This window comes from Paramormyrops kingsleyae, chromosome 6, assembly GCF_048594095.1.
Source record: "Paramormyrops kingsleyae isolate MSU_618 chromosome 6, PKINGS_0.4, whole genome shotgun sequence".
Lineage (NCBI taxonomy): Eukaryota > Metazoa > Chordata > Actinopteri > Osteoglossiformes > Mormyridae > Paramormyrops > Paramormyrops kingsleyae.
Window position 1 is genome coordinate 17,109,887 of NC_132802.1, and position 12,973 is coordinate 17,122,859.

Genomic DNA, 12,973 nt, shown 5'->3' on the forward strand with positions numbered 1-12,973 from the left:
AGTATGGGTGTTTCAAGGTAATGCACGATGATCTTGAAGCATTGTCCTAAATTCCATCACTTCTGTATAGCGCCACCTGAAGGTCAGCAGTGGAGCCAGCTCCCCTCCTCCAGTCATGCTGGGTATATGCCGTGAAATCAGACTGGATTTGCGGCCACCCATGTGGCCCAGCTCGAGATAGGGAGAAGAAAGCATGTTGTGTTTTCCTAAGGACTTGTCAGTATTGCCCAGAGTTTCATTTTTGTGGTTATTTACTATGGTTGACTGTGAAGTTACTGATGGAGGAGATTTTTTGAGCAGGTGTGTGCGTCCCGGGGCAGGGCTAACACATTGGCACGTCTACAGAGGCGGGGACTAAAAACGGCTCTGGAATTTCATGCTTTACTTCAGCCCAACTCTCCAAACCAAGTGTCTCTGCCGCTGTTCCATTGATAGTTTTGCCTTTGGGGGGTGAAGTGGGCCTCTCTTCCTTTTATATCATATCTCTCTCTCTCTTGCTTTCATTATGCCATGAGGTCCCCAGGTCCCAGGCGTGTTGTTTGCTTTGCGCCAACAGACTACTGGGGTTTGTCTTTTTAGCTGAAGTTCAACAACAACAACAAAAAAAAAACTTACATGCTGCCTTTAAATGCTTTTCAAGCGTTATTGTTAGTTTCCCGGGGGGGAGTTTTACTTTTTGTCATTCTGGACCCGGAAGCTTCCTAATCCAAGATGCTTGAGACTCGCCGGAGCCGGGAGCTTGTCGCCAGAACCCGGGTGGCTTTCAATGGCAAAAAGGGGACATCCGACCTGATTCGTAATGCAACTCGCCAGCAGTGTGCTTTACAGTCATGTGAGGTCACGCCTTTGTCTCCTAACCCCACCCAACCCCTTGCCCTTTACAGGGCCGATCTGCCAGTTCTGTTGCCCCGGGGCTAAAGAAAATTCTCGGATGGTAACGGAAATACAGCAACAATGCAAACCTGTTGAGTGATACAACGAGAAGTGAGATTAGATCGGGTTGCAGGCCTCCTGCTTCTGTGTCTGTCGGAATGAAGCTCAGTCAGATTGAAGGTCTCCTGTAGGCTCAGTGTCAGAGGCGATGGAATCCTCACTAGCTTAACTGCAGGCAACCTCAGCCGTCATGTTGACCGAGTAGATGTTGCATCTTGACATAAATAACCTGGTAGTGCCAGATTTGGAAACTGGCATGTTACTTCAGGAGGATGTATATGTAAACAGTTGCTAAACCCAGTGTACAGGCTAGATATTTTCAATGAAAAACTGGCTCATCAAACACTGAAAAGGGTAGCATTCTGCTCCAGTCTCTAGCAAATTAATTCTTCCCATTTTTTTTTACATGACAAGTAACATGAGTATGCTGGAATGAGGCTGTCACTCCCATCGCAAACAATCTTACTAGGTGTTTATACTGCAAAGTCTTCCTCCGCCTAGCTGGAATCTGCTTTTTTTGCAACTGGTGCAGTGGAAAGGTCCCGTGTCAACAGTGTGCCAGCTCCCTGCCTCCCTCTCTCTCCCTGCCTCCCTCTCTCTCTCTGCCTCCCTCTTTTCCTTGCCGAAACGCTGGCCAATTCCTTCCCTCCTGACGACGAGCCAGAAAGCAGGCAGCAGAGTTAGAAAATGAGGAACTGCGGCCGATAGCCTTGGAATCAGAAAAGAGACGAGGATGACCGGGGAAGCGAAATGCGGGAGAGAAGAAAGGGAACACCGCAAGGAGACGCTTTGAAGATGAGAGATCGAAATAAATATGCCGGCAGGAAATTGCTTAAGGAGCTCCTGGAACTCTCTCCCAACTGTTTTTGTAATTTGTTGGGGGGGTAGTGTGCTTACTCCTGCCGGCAATGTCATATTTGCAAGACTGGAAATGAGGATACAAAATTTCCAACTGTTTACAGTGGAGGCTGCCAAAAAAAACCAAAACATCAACACAAACCGAGCACGTCTGGTGGACGGGCTTCTGCCACTGCCAAATATTTAGTCATTCGGGGCAAGATTCCCAAACTGTCCAGGGTTTTGTGTGTGTGTGTGTGTGTGTGTGTGTGTGTGTGTGTGTGTGTGTGTGTGTGTGTGTGTGTGTGTGTGTGTGTGTGTGTGTGTGTGTGTGTGTGTGTGTGTGTGGGGAGGGGGGGGGGGCGGTTAGCTCGGGAGATGGGGGTTATTGAACACCTCCTGGCTGAATGAGGTATAAGAGTCAGACAAAGGTGACTCATTGTGGAATGCTTGGCTGCTCGCGTGCGGGACCTACTTTCGGTGGCGGATCCTCTGTGCGGTTGCAGACGTCGCCTCTAGGAGTCAGAGGACCCTCGCATTATGTTTTTGGAAGCCTTAGCAAAGTGGCCGCTTTGAGAAGCACCGAGGATGGCTCGTTCTGTAATTATGTCAGAAATACATTTAATGGGAAATGATGTATAAATAAACATGCTGCACACAAAGATGCCCTGTTCCCTGAATGGGGGGGGGGGGTGCTCCGACCAGTGTCCCAGCATTAGGGTGCCATTACATCACCGGCTTGGACAGTGACGTGCAGGATGCCCATGATTAGCAGGCCTCAGTATGTCCTGTCCAACCCTTTGATGGCCTTGCATAGAGAAAGCTCTCTAACATTTGAAGTCCATCTCTGATGGTCAGCTGCTTGTCTTGGATGTCACAAGGTCAACATAAAGGAACTCTGATGTTTTTATAGTGTCTTCCATTCCATGTATTTTGGCTGTAGTTTAAATTGTTGTTTTTTTTTGTTTTCTCTGTACCCATTTAAAACATTTCACCAATTTCACATTGGTGAAAGCTGACATTTCACATTTATGAGGTTTTCACCACTGAAAACTTGGCCTATTAGTTATACAGTGATTTGTTTGCTGGGTCAGTATAAATGTCTCCCTGCAAGCTCTCATTATGGGACCTGATGCCTTTATAATGTTTTTTTTTTGTTCTGTCTTGGTCTTTGGTTAGAGAAATTCACCCTAGATACACACACAGTTAAATTAATCCTATTATTCTGAGGTTTTCCTTTAGTCACCAGTATGCTCAGTGGTCTGCTGTGAAACAGGGCCCCACACGAAGTTCTAGACTTGTGCAGAAGCTGTTAGGCAGTAAAGGCGCCTGATGGTCCTGATGGGGCTTAGTTAAGAGACTCATTCACTCACTCATTCACTCCAGTTCCTGCTGCTAGTGGGGAATTTGTTGTTTCTGGGGGCCCACTCAAAAAAATACTTTGGGGTGTGTGCCCCCCCCCCCCCAGATGTTTTAAAAACAAAATAAATAGCTAGTAAGTAGAATCAGAAAATCATAGCTAACTGCAGAACATGCTGCTTCACCATTTCCTAAATAATCATCGCGTTTATTTAATACTTTGTGTAGGGACTCTCAGTGGCCCCCGGCAATGGTGAACACTGTCGCTGCTTGCTGCCATGTTAGAATGGTAAGAGTCCCACATGCTGGGGATAAGGAGCATGTGACTGCCCTCAGTGAAGGAAGGGCTCGGCACAGACTATGAGCAGGTGCCCTTAGGACACAGGGCAGTGGTAGTGGGGACGACATCAAGTACTGATAAATCAACCCGATTTCAGCGCTGGGTCACTAACTGATTTCGTAACCGCCTCCACCATGTTATAGCTGGGCTTTGTTTCCAGCAATAAGAGAACTGGGTGACATCAAAGGTGAAACGCAGCATCGACCCAGCCCGGCTGTTTACTCTTCTCAGAGAATCGGCATTCCTTGCGGTCACTTTTCCATGGCATTCCGAGGAGCCCTGGTTTTGGGTCGCCTGCTGACACTGGGTCAGCTCATCGGAAGGCCTCTGCAGGCAGGAGGATGGGCCGCATGGACAGATCACCATTGCTGTTTGATCTCTCCCTTGTGCTTAGACCTCCTTTGCGCTAATACTAATCCATAATGCTAAAGTTTTCTCTTTTCCCCCATTTTCCATACTTAGCACTAATGCTAATCCATGCTGATACCTAATCCATACTGCCGAAGCATTTTCTTTCCCCCATTTTTCCTGTCATAGCACTACTGCTAGACCACACTTCTAAGGCTTTTTCTGGTTCCCCATTTTCCCCCATTAGTGCTTATGTTAATCCATGCAGATAAACCTTTCTTTTCCCCCCATTTTCCCCTCCTTAGCCCTAATGCTATTCCATACTGCTAAAGCTTTTTCTTTCCTCCATTTCCCCCTCCTTAGCATTAATGCTAATCCATACTGCTAAAGCTTTCTCTTTTTCCCATTTCCCCCCCTTAGCTTTAATGCTAACAAATACTGCTAAAGCTTCCTCTTATTCCTGCCCCCCCCCTTAGCTTTAATGCTAATCCATACTGCTAAAGCTTCCTCTTATTCCCGCCCCCCCCCATCTTTAATGCTAATCCATACTGCTAAAGCTTCCTCTTATTCCCGTCCCCCCCCATCTTTAATGCTAATCCATACTGCTAAAGCTTCCTCTTATTCCCGTCACCCCCCCCCCCCTTTGCATTAATGCTAATCAATACTGCTAAAGCTTTCTCTTATTCCTGCCCTCCCCCCCTTAGCATTAATGCTAGTCTATACTGCTAAAGCTTCCTCTTATTCCTGCCCCCCCTTAGCTTTAATGCTAATCCATACTGCTAAAGCTTCCTCTGCTTCCTGCCCCCCCCCCTCAGCTTTAATGCTAATCCATACTGCTAAAGCTTCCTCTTATTCCCGCCACCCCCCATCTTTAATGCTAATCCATACTGCTAAAGCTTCCTCTTATTCCCGCCACCCCCCATCTTTAATGCTAATCCATACTGCTAAAGCTTCCTCTTATTCCCGCCACCCCCCTTTGCATTAATGCTAATCTATACTGCTAAAGCTTTCTCTTATTACCATCCCCCCTAACTTTAATGATAATCTGTACTGCTAAAGCTTTCTCTTTTTTCCTGCCCCCCCTTAGCATTAATGCTAGTCTATACTGCTAAAGCTTCCTCTTATTCCCATCCCCCCCTCAGCATTAATGCTAATCTATACTGCTAAAGCTTTCTCTTATTACCATCCCCCCTAACTTTAATGATAATCTGTACTGCTAAAGCTTTCTCTTTTTTCCTGCCCCCCCTTAGCATTAATGCTAGTCTATACTGCTAAAGCTTCCTCTTATTCCCATCCCCCCCCCATCTTTAATGCTAATCCATACTGCTAAAGCTTCCTCTTATTCCCGTCACCCCCCCCCCCCCCCTTTGCATTAATGCTAATCTATACTGCTAAAGCTTTCTCTTATTCCTGCCCTCCCCCCCTTAGCATTAATGCTAGTCTATACTGCTAAAGCTTCCTCTTATTCCTGCCCCCCCTTAGCTTTAATGCTAATCCATACTGCTAAAGCTTCCTCTGCTTCCTGCCCCCCCCCTCAGCTTTAATGCTAATCCATACTGCTAAAGCTTCCTCTTATTCCCGCCACCCCCCATCTTTAATGCTAATCCATACTGCTAAAGCTTCCTCTTATTCCCGCCACCCCCCTTTGCATTAATGCTAATCTATACTGCTAAAGCTTTCTCTTATTACCATCCCCCCTAACTTTAATGATAATCTGTACTGCTAAAGCTTTCTCTTTTTTCCTGCCCCCCCTTAGCATTAATGCTAGTCTATACTGCTAAAGCTTCCTCTTATTCCCATCCCCCCTCAGCGTTAATGCTAATCCATACTGCTAAAACTTCCTCTTATTCTCATCCCCCCCTTAGCATTAATGCTAATCTATACTGCTAAAGCTTTCTCTTATTCCCGTCCCCCCCCCTTAGCATTAATGCTAATCCATTGTGCTAAAACTTTCTCTTTTCCCCCATTTTTCCCTCCAGAGTTTATAATTTTTTGGCCTGCCTCTAGGTGACGCTAGCACTGTAGTCGGCCAGTGTATCCTTTAATCCACTTCTTCTCTGCAGCAGAGCAGCTCTAGGTCATAGTTTTGCTCCTGTTGCGATACATTTACTGGGAGCCTCTGGGCTTTGCCTTCCTGAGGCGAGCCTGCCCTCTGACCTGACCTACATGCCCCACCCACCACTGCTGGCGGTAACAGCACTACAGTGGTATTGATAGCTTTTCCGGAAACACTCCGTAACTCTGTCCGCCCTTGGTGCGTGAAAAGCCCACGGCTTTAGAAGCTCTATTTCTGTCCTAGTAGTTTTAGTTCATAGTTATGGACTTGAATATATCTCTTTGCATTCTGTGTCTGCCATGGAGTTCCTCTCTGGATGGGCCGCTTGGGTTTTAAAGAGGAAAGATGCACTGTGGGGTGCAAGGCACTGTGGAGACACTGAGCTGAATTCAGTTCAAGGATCTTCCATCAGAAGATGCAGAGCACTTTTTGGTGCATATTTGTACATGGATACTCTTGTATGTTTCGATGTATTTACAATGGGGAATGAAAACAGTTCAGTTGGGCTTTTCATTGCTTCATGGCCCTGCTCTCTGCTCAGTCTGATCTGGCGGCAGAAAACTGGCCCAGTTTGGGGTTTTGAAGTGGGTTTGCACTCTCCTGAGCAGCGAGCGAGTGGGCCGGGTCAGGCCCAGGCCCAGGCTGTGATTCACGCAGGGAGAACGCACTGTGTGCGGTGACGAGGAGCATTAGCGCTTGCTGCTGTTTGATGTGTCCTCCCGCAGAATGAAGCCCTTACGCACAGTCCCTGAACACAGAGTATCGCCCGAGTGGGCGTGGGCACCTCCAGTGATGATACACTGCTAAACAAAGCCATTTGTTTGAAAACATTTCCAGTTTTATGATGTGAGCTATCCTGGTGCCAAAACCAGCCAGTGAAACTGGATTTAACCAAGAAATTTAAGTGCTGTTATTTTATTTTTAATGCTTAAGTTTTATAAGCGTACTCTGGTGGAGCCATAATTAAAGCAGCTGGAATAGCCAATGGATGTTTCTGGAGTGTGGGATATGGAGGCATTCATTTCTAATTTGGTTTAATCGTCTCTCTATTTAACACTTTTGATTTCAGGTTTGGTAGCGCTGTGTCAAGCTCTGTGTCATGATAACCAAAGAGCTTCTTTGCTAATTCACTTTTTATTGAGTACATTTTGAAGAAACCCAACTTCATGTTCACTCAGAGTAATCAAACACAGTAATGCCAGGTTAGGATTCAGAAGACTTTTTTTTCCAGAAGGCTCTTTTTCTTTTCTTCTTTTTTTTTTTTGAAGAAAATTGCTTTCAATTTTAACCAGTCGTAACGTATTAGTGAAACTCGTGATACTCGTAACAACATGTAGATAAAGATCATCAAATACAATACCCCCAGCAGGCCACGTTAGCTGTGCATTGTGGGATTGGCGCCTCATTCTTTACCCGCTTAGGGGCAAGGAAGGTACTTTTCATTTCAGGTGCTGTGTTTCCAGCCCTATTGTGCAGCTCAGAAAGGAGCGCCGTGGAAAGCGGAGACACTGCTCGCCGTGAGGGCACCAGTCGGACGGCCGCTTTGTCCACTGGGAAATTCTGTCAGGCCTCACGGGCACGCTGCGATTGTGCCGGGCCGCGAGAGAAACCAGCCTGGCAGACGTAAAACCTTGAACTTTGAGCAAAGCCGAAATGAACAGGGGGGGAGGGCGGGGGTAATACCTCATCCTGTTGGGGGGGAGGCTATTAAAAGGTATGTTTTATGTGGAGGGGTGTAAAACACACCTGTCTCGTTAAAAAAAAAAAAATAGAAGAACCCCATGTACAGGAATTTATTTACCCAGTAGTTATCAAACATTGAGTTTGCTGTTTTATATAAAGGCTACGGGAGATACATTTATCACTGCGGTTTTATATATGGTGTCCACGTGTTTTTGGGGAGTGCTTGGGCTCTGCTGGGCACATGTAGGGTCTGGCCTTGCTGGGTGCTTCTGCTGGGTGCTTCGTGGTCAGAGTCCGGGGAAGCTACCTCGGCCAGCGGACACAGAGACAGCAGATTAATGGCACAGCGACAGAAACGCTGGTTAGCAACTGCCGCTCCTCAGACCCGCCCATCGCAACACTTTCCATATGTCCTGCTCTGCCTCCTGGTTTTGTTTTCTTTTTTTATATATATATATATATATATATATATATATATATATATATATATATATATTACAGTTTTCTCCTCCCCGTGTTTGCAGCTAAATGTAGATGCTCCCTGGCGCTTCCTGCGGTCTCGATTACAGGAGCCGTGCCGCCCTAAGCATCTTCAGACTGACGCTCGTAACGTTACAGTGATCTGAGGCACAGGGCAGCTCCCACTTCTCCCTGATATAAAAGAAAGGGAAAGGACAGAAAATGTAGACACATTCGACATGCTGGAACAGCGGAAGGAAACCTTAGCTTCCATGAGAGAGCTCGGAGCCATACCCGGGTGAGGGGGGGGGGGGGGAGACTGTGCCAGGGTGGCCCGGCTGCTTGGAGACGCCATAGAAGCCATGTGCCCTCGGAGCGCGAGTCCCATGGAGAGAAGGACGGTGGAGGGTGTGGCGTTTGCCCAGCCCCACTTCTTCTGGCCAGTCAAGCAAAAGCAGGCAGCTATTATGAGTGCAGACGAAAGACAAAATGATGGTGCCTCTTCTCGATTTTGGCCGGAAGCTGCAGATTTGCTAGGAGTGTCTGGGACCTGTGAGAGAGTGCGGGAGGAGCCCGGGCGTCAGTGTGTGGCCTCCCTGGCATGGAATGAAAGGAGCAGCACCGCCATGATAAAAGTCGGCACTGTAAACAACTTGGAGATCAGTGGCACTTTTGTTTATTTCTTTAGTTCATTTTCTGCGATGGGACACTTCAGATGATGTCGTGCATCCCCCGTTTCAGAGAGGCAGGTACACCCCCACCTTTCACTCTTCGAGCCTCTCTTACTCCTGTACTTATGGTTAAATTTTCCTGAGGTACCTGTATTCTACCAAAAAAAAAAATTGGAACAGTATATTTGAGTCCATTTATGGGTTGTCATGGCAACAGTGGCGACAGCATAAGAGGGACATGGACTTCCAGCACTTTTCCCCCTTATGTTGAATTTTTTTTTGTCCTGATTTTTCTCCTGTGACAGTGGTGCCAACAATTCAGTCACCACACCGTTAAGCTTGAGATGCCTGTGCTTTTTGGGAAACTGCACACCCTGCTGGCTGCTGTGGGAAGTGCTGCAGTCTCAGCCTTACTGAGGCGATGGCAGGGTTCTGGCTGCCCACGTTCACCTTATAAAATGAAGCTGCAACATTGTATTAATAAAAATAAAAAAAAAACTGTGCCCCTTGTTGCTGATTGACTTGGATGTTTTCTTGCTCACTGTTCTCTTGGCATCTTGATGGTGTTCTTTGATATTTTTTGGAGCCTTACATGCATTCATTAAAGGACAGTATCACTCAGCACATCATCCAGTAAAATAACAGCATCATTTAGCTGCTGATGTCTGCTCGAGGTTTTCCCGTGAGGAAGCACGAGGGTGCCTGAGCTGCCTCCCGTCAGCACACTACTCTGTCCTTCATATGCAGTCGGCGTCACTTCAAGCAAGGCTGGTTGACACGGTTTACATCTCCTAGGCAACAGCAATGATACAAATACAAGAGAAATGTTTTTGGAAGTGAAAGAGAAAAAAAAACGAGAGTAGCGACATACCGAGGTATTTTCTAAGGCATGTGGTGATTATTTTGAGGTCATTATGATATCGGGTTTTGCCAAGTTGTTCGCTGCGGTATCCGTGACTAGGCTTAGGCCGTCGCCGTCATTAAAGAGAGGGAAACTCGACACGCCTCTGTTTTGACACAATTGGAGCGCTGGTTCCCTCACATTGTTCTGCATCCTTCAAGAGCTCCAGCAAACAGCCTTCCCCAGATGTTCCCCAGAGTCGGGTGGTCCCTGTTGTTAGAGTACAGGGGGCCCGGGGCAGCTGTTGGCAGAGCCCACTTGTGACATTTGCAATGGGATTCCCCCCCACAACAGGGTTGCCCAAGTACTTGTGGCCCCCAGTTAGTGTAGAGTTTCCGCAAAACCCTTGTGCATCTTCGGGGCCTCTTGGCTTTGGCTTTACTCTAAGTGGGGAGGGTGTGAGTAATGGGGGGGGGGAGCTTGGGAATAGTCTTCGCTCAAAGAGTCGCCTTGCAGTTTTGTGCCAGCTTGACTCGTCAGGCTGGAATCTGGACTGCAGACTGCAACACATGCAGCACTCTTCCGAACCGCCTTCCGGACATCTTTAGTATACCAGGCTGGGAATTAAATGGTATATACAGTTAGCAGCGCTTAAAACAGGTCACAGCAAAGTCAGAGCAGAGGGAGAGTGGATGTACATGGCCTCGTTTGTATGATGGGGCAGCAGGTACTGCCTGTTCTGGGGAAGCGTACCAGCACCAGACAGCGTGGCGTACCAGCACCAGACAGCGTGGCGTACCAGCACCTTCCATCCTTTCACTCTGCTCGTTCCGTCCTTATGAAGGTCTCGCTGTCATTTATTGCAGACATAAACAGTCAACGGTCCCCTTGAACTGGGACAGAAGGAAATACTGGGGTACGTGACGGCAGCTTTGGCGTCTCAAGCAGAGCTTGACTTTGGGTCCATGGGAGCCAACCCAGAGCAAATCCAGGCCGGGCTCCCTAGGGTTGTCTCAGCGCCACTGCTGAAATACCAGCAAAGTGTGATCTCTGAGGCTTTGACTACAACCCCCAACCCCAGCTTGGGGCCAAGGAGCTGGGCTGGTTAGAAGGTCCAAAGCTGAAAAAGAACAAAGGGCCATCCACAGAATTGCCAAGGCAACCATCAAGACAGCCTGGATCAGCCAAATTCCTCATTTTCCAAGCTCCCCACTTCAGAGAGCTGCGTTCCTGTCTCCCAGCCTCCAGCCGAGGTCCGGCTCCACCTCCGTGCTTGGGCTCCGGGTCACGGCCAGCTGCTGCTCGCTCAGTTTACACTGCGCCACAGGTGCTCTGCGATGGGGAATTTGGCTCAGCGCTTAGTTTGGATTTGGAGCTGTTGAGCACTGATTGAGGGTCCCAGCTGCAGAGCTCAGAAGAGTAATGTCCAGGGCCACGCGGGAAACTGGGTCAGGACACAACTGGGTGAGCGGCCAAATGTTTGGGGGGGGCATTGGTTAATAGAATTCTTCCTTCACATTCACTAGCTTGGCGGAACGTGGACTTCAAGCTGCCTGTGTCCATTGCAGAAAACCCCCATTGGGTACCCCCCCAACTTCTCGCTACTTTATTCTTTTTCTTTTCTAAATAAAAGATGGCCAGTTAAAACACATCAAACATTGATTAACTTTCATCTTCTGAAGTTGAGGAAAAGACCCGACACAACCATCTAGCTTACGCTCTCTGTTAGCGCAAGAGCAGACAAGAAAATGAAATTGGCAGATGAAAAAGGAAGACCCACAGGGCAGGGGGGGGGGGGAAGAGACTTCTCACCATGGATACAGTCTGTGTTCTCGTTTTGGAGTCTGTTTTAACTGTTAGACATTTGCCTTGGAGTATTTTGGTCAGATAGTGACTGAACATTATAAGAATGCCTTTTATCCTGGGTAAAAAGAATCTGAAAGAGCTCTGTGTTTTCGGAGGTGCAGCTTTAGGAGTGACCATTGGGCACCACGGGTCTGTTTGTTAGTGACGTGGTTCCTTCTCCCCACAAAGGCGCGACTCCCATCTGAAATCCCAGACCTTGTTCTTAGCTCCTGTCCAAAGCAGCCAAGAATGTTCAGTCAGGCTATGGGACTCATCACGCTGCTGTTTGGCTGGACAACAAAAATATATATATACGGGGGCTGGTTTACGCCGTTTATGATCCTATAGAAGGAGACTTTTTCTGCGTGGGGAGGTGGACGGTACAAAAGGGAGCCAGCAATGCTTTCCTGAAGCCCGTGCTCCTTCAGGAGGGCATGGCAGCATTTTTTCTGAGTCTTCTGACAAAATGCATATACATTGAATACAGTTGTGTTTATGGTGGTATGGAACAAAGGCTTCTCTTCATTGTGTGACGACCATCACGGCCGTCCCCAGCGGTCCCGTGTGCCGACCTTCACGTCACCATCTCCCCATGCCTTTATTGTGAGCTGAACCCCGCTTTCTGGCTCTGGGTGTCCCGGGTGCTACGTCCAGGCGTTCACGCTGTGTTATTATTATTTTTTTTTCTTTCCTTGTTTTGTGAAAAGCCAAGTTCTGCTGCAGGCCTGTAATTTGGCCCCTGCAAAGGCGGGCTAGTGGCACAGCTGGGACGGCTTGCGTGCAGGACGGTCCTGCCTGCTCCGTGGCGGGGCTGTGGTTGCACGGGGGGGAGCGGGAAGCATGCCGCAGGAAGGGGAGCGCTCTCTCATTTGTGCCGTCCCAGTATAGAAAGTCCTGGGAAACAGTTTGGCGACCCACAAAGGCCCATCTCCAGGCCGCCAGCCCCTCTCCAGGCTGCCAGCCCCTCTCCTCGCCCTCCCTGGGAGCAGTGGGAATCTGCTCCGCCTGTCGCTCAGAGAGTCGCGGCTGCCCAACCTTCCCCTTCCGAACGTCTTGGCACGGCGTGACGTTGGCCCTCGGTGACATTTTGTCACCAGCGGTGGCCAATATACAGCGTACGTCCCGCAGCTCAGTAAGGAGTGCGGAGTACTGTGAATGAAAGGCTTTTTTTTTTATGGCCGACGGATGGATTTGAGATCTTTGCATCTCTGTCATCTGTGCGTCATTCAGCCTCTCATCCAGCAAAGGTGCTGAATGTAATGCGAACATAAATGGAGTGATGTTGTCTGGTTGTGACCCCGAGGGCTCTAGCAGTGTGGCTCGGACTCCCCGCCTCCATGCACCCCTCTAGGCCCTTGAGGGCCCGAGCTTGCGATGGGGATGCTCCCATGATCATGTGACGTCACAGTTGGAGCGGTCCGCAGCTCCGGCTATGTACAGAGGCATCCAGTTCTCCATTTCAGGATTTCCAGTCCAAATGGGGGGAGTCTCGTCACATCAGCGTGCCCACATGAAATTCCATAACACCCCCCCCCCCCAGCTCTGCAGCACCCTCCTTAGGCTGGATGTGTACACTGTGCTCAAAATGCTCCACGCTGGAA

The 12,973-nt window shown here is 48.4% G+C and overlaps 1 protein-coding gene across 1 annotated transcript in view; it reads left to right on the forward strand.

The window, feature by feature from the left end:
• rnf43 (ring finger protein 43) overlaps nucleotides 1-12,973 on the forward strand; it is a 72,089-nt gene that overhangs the window by 30,244 nt on the left and 28,872 nt on the right. The gene's annotated exons all lie outside the window — the stretch shown is intronic.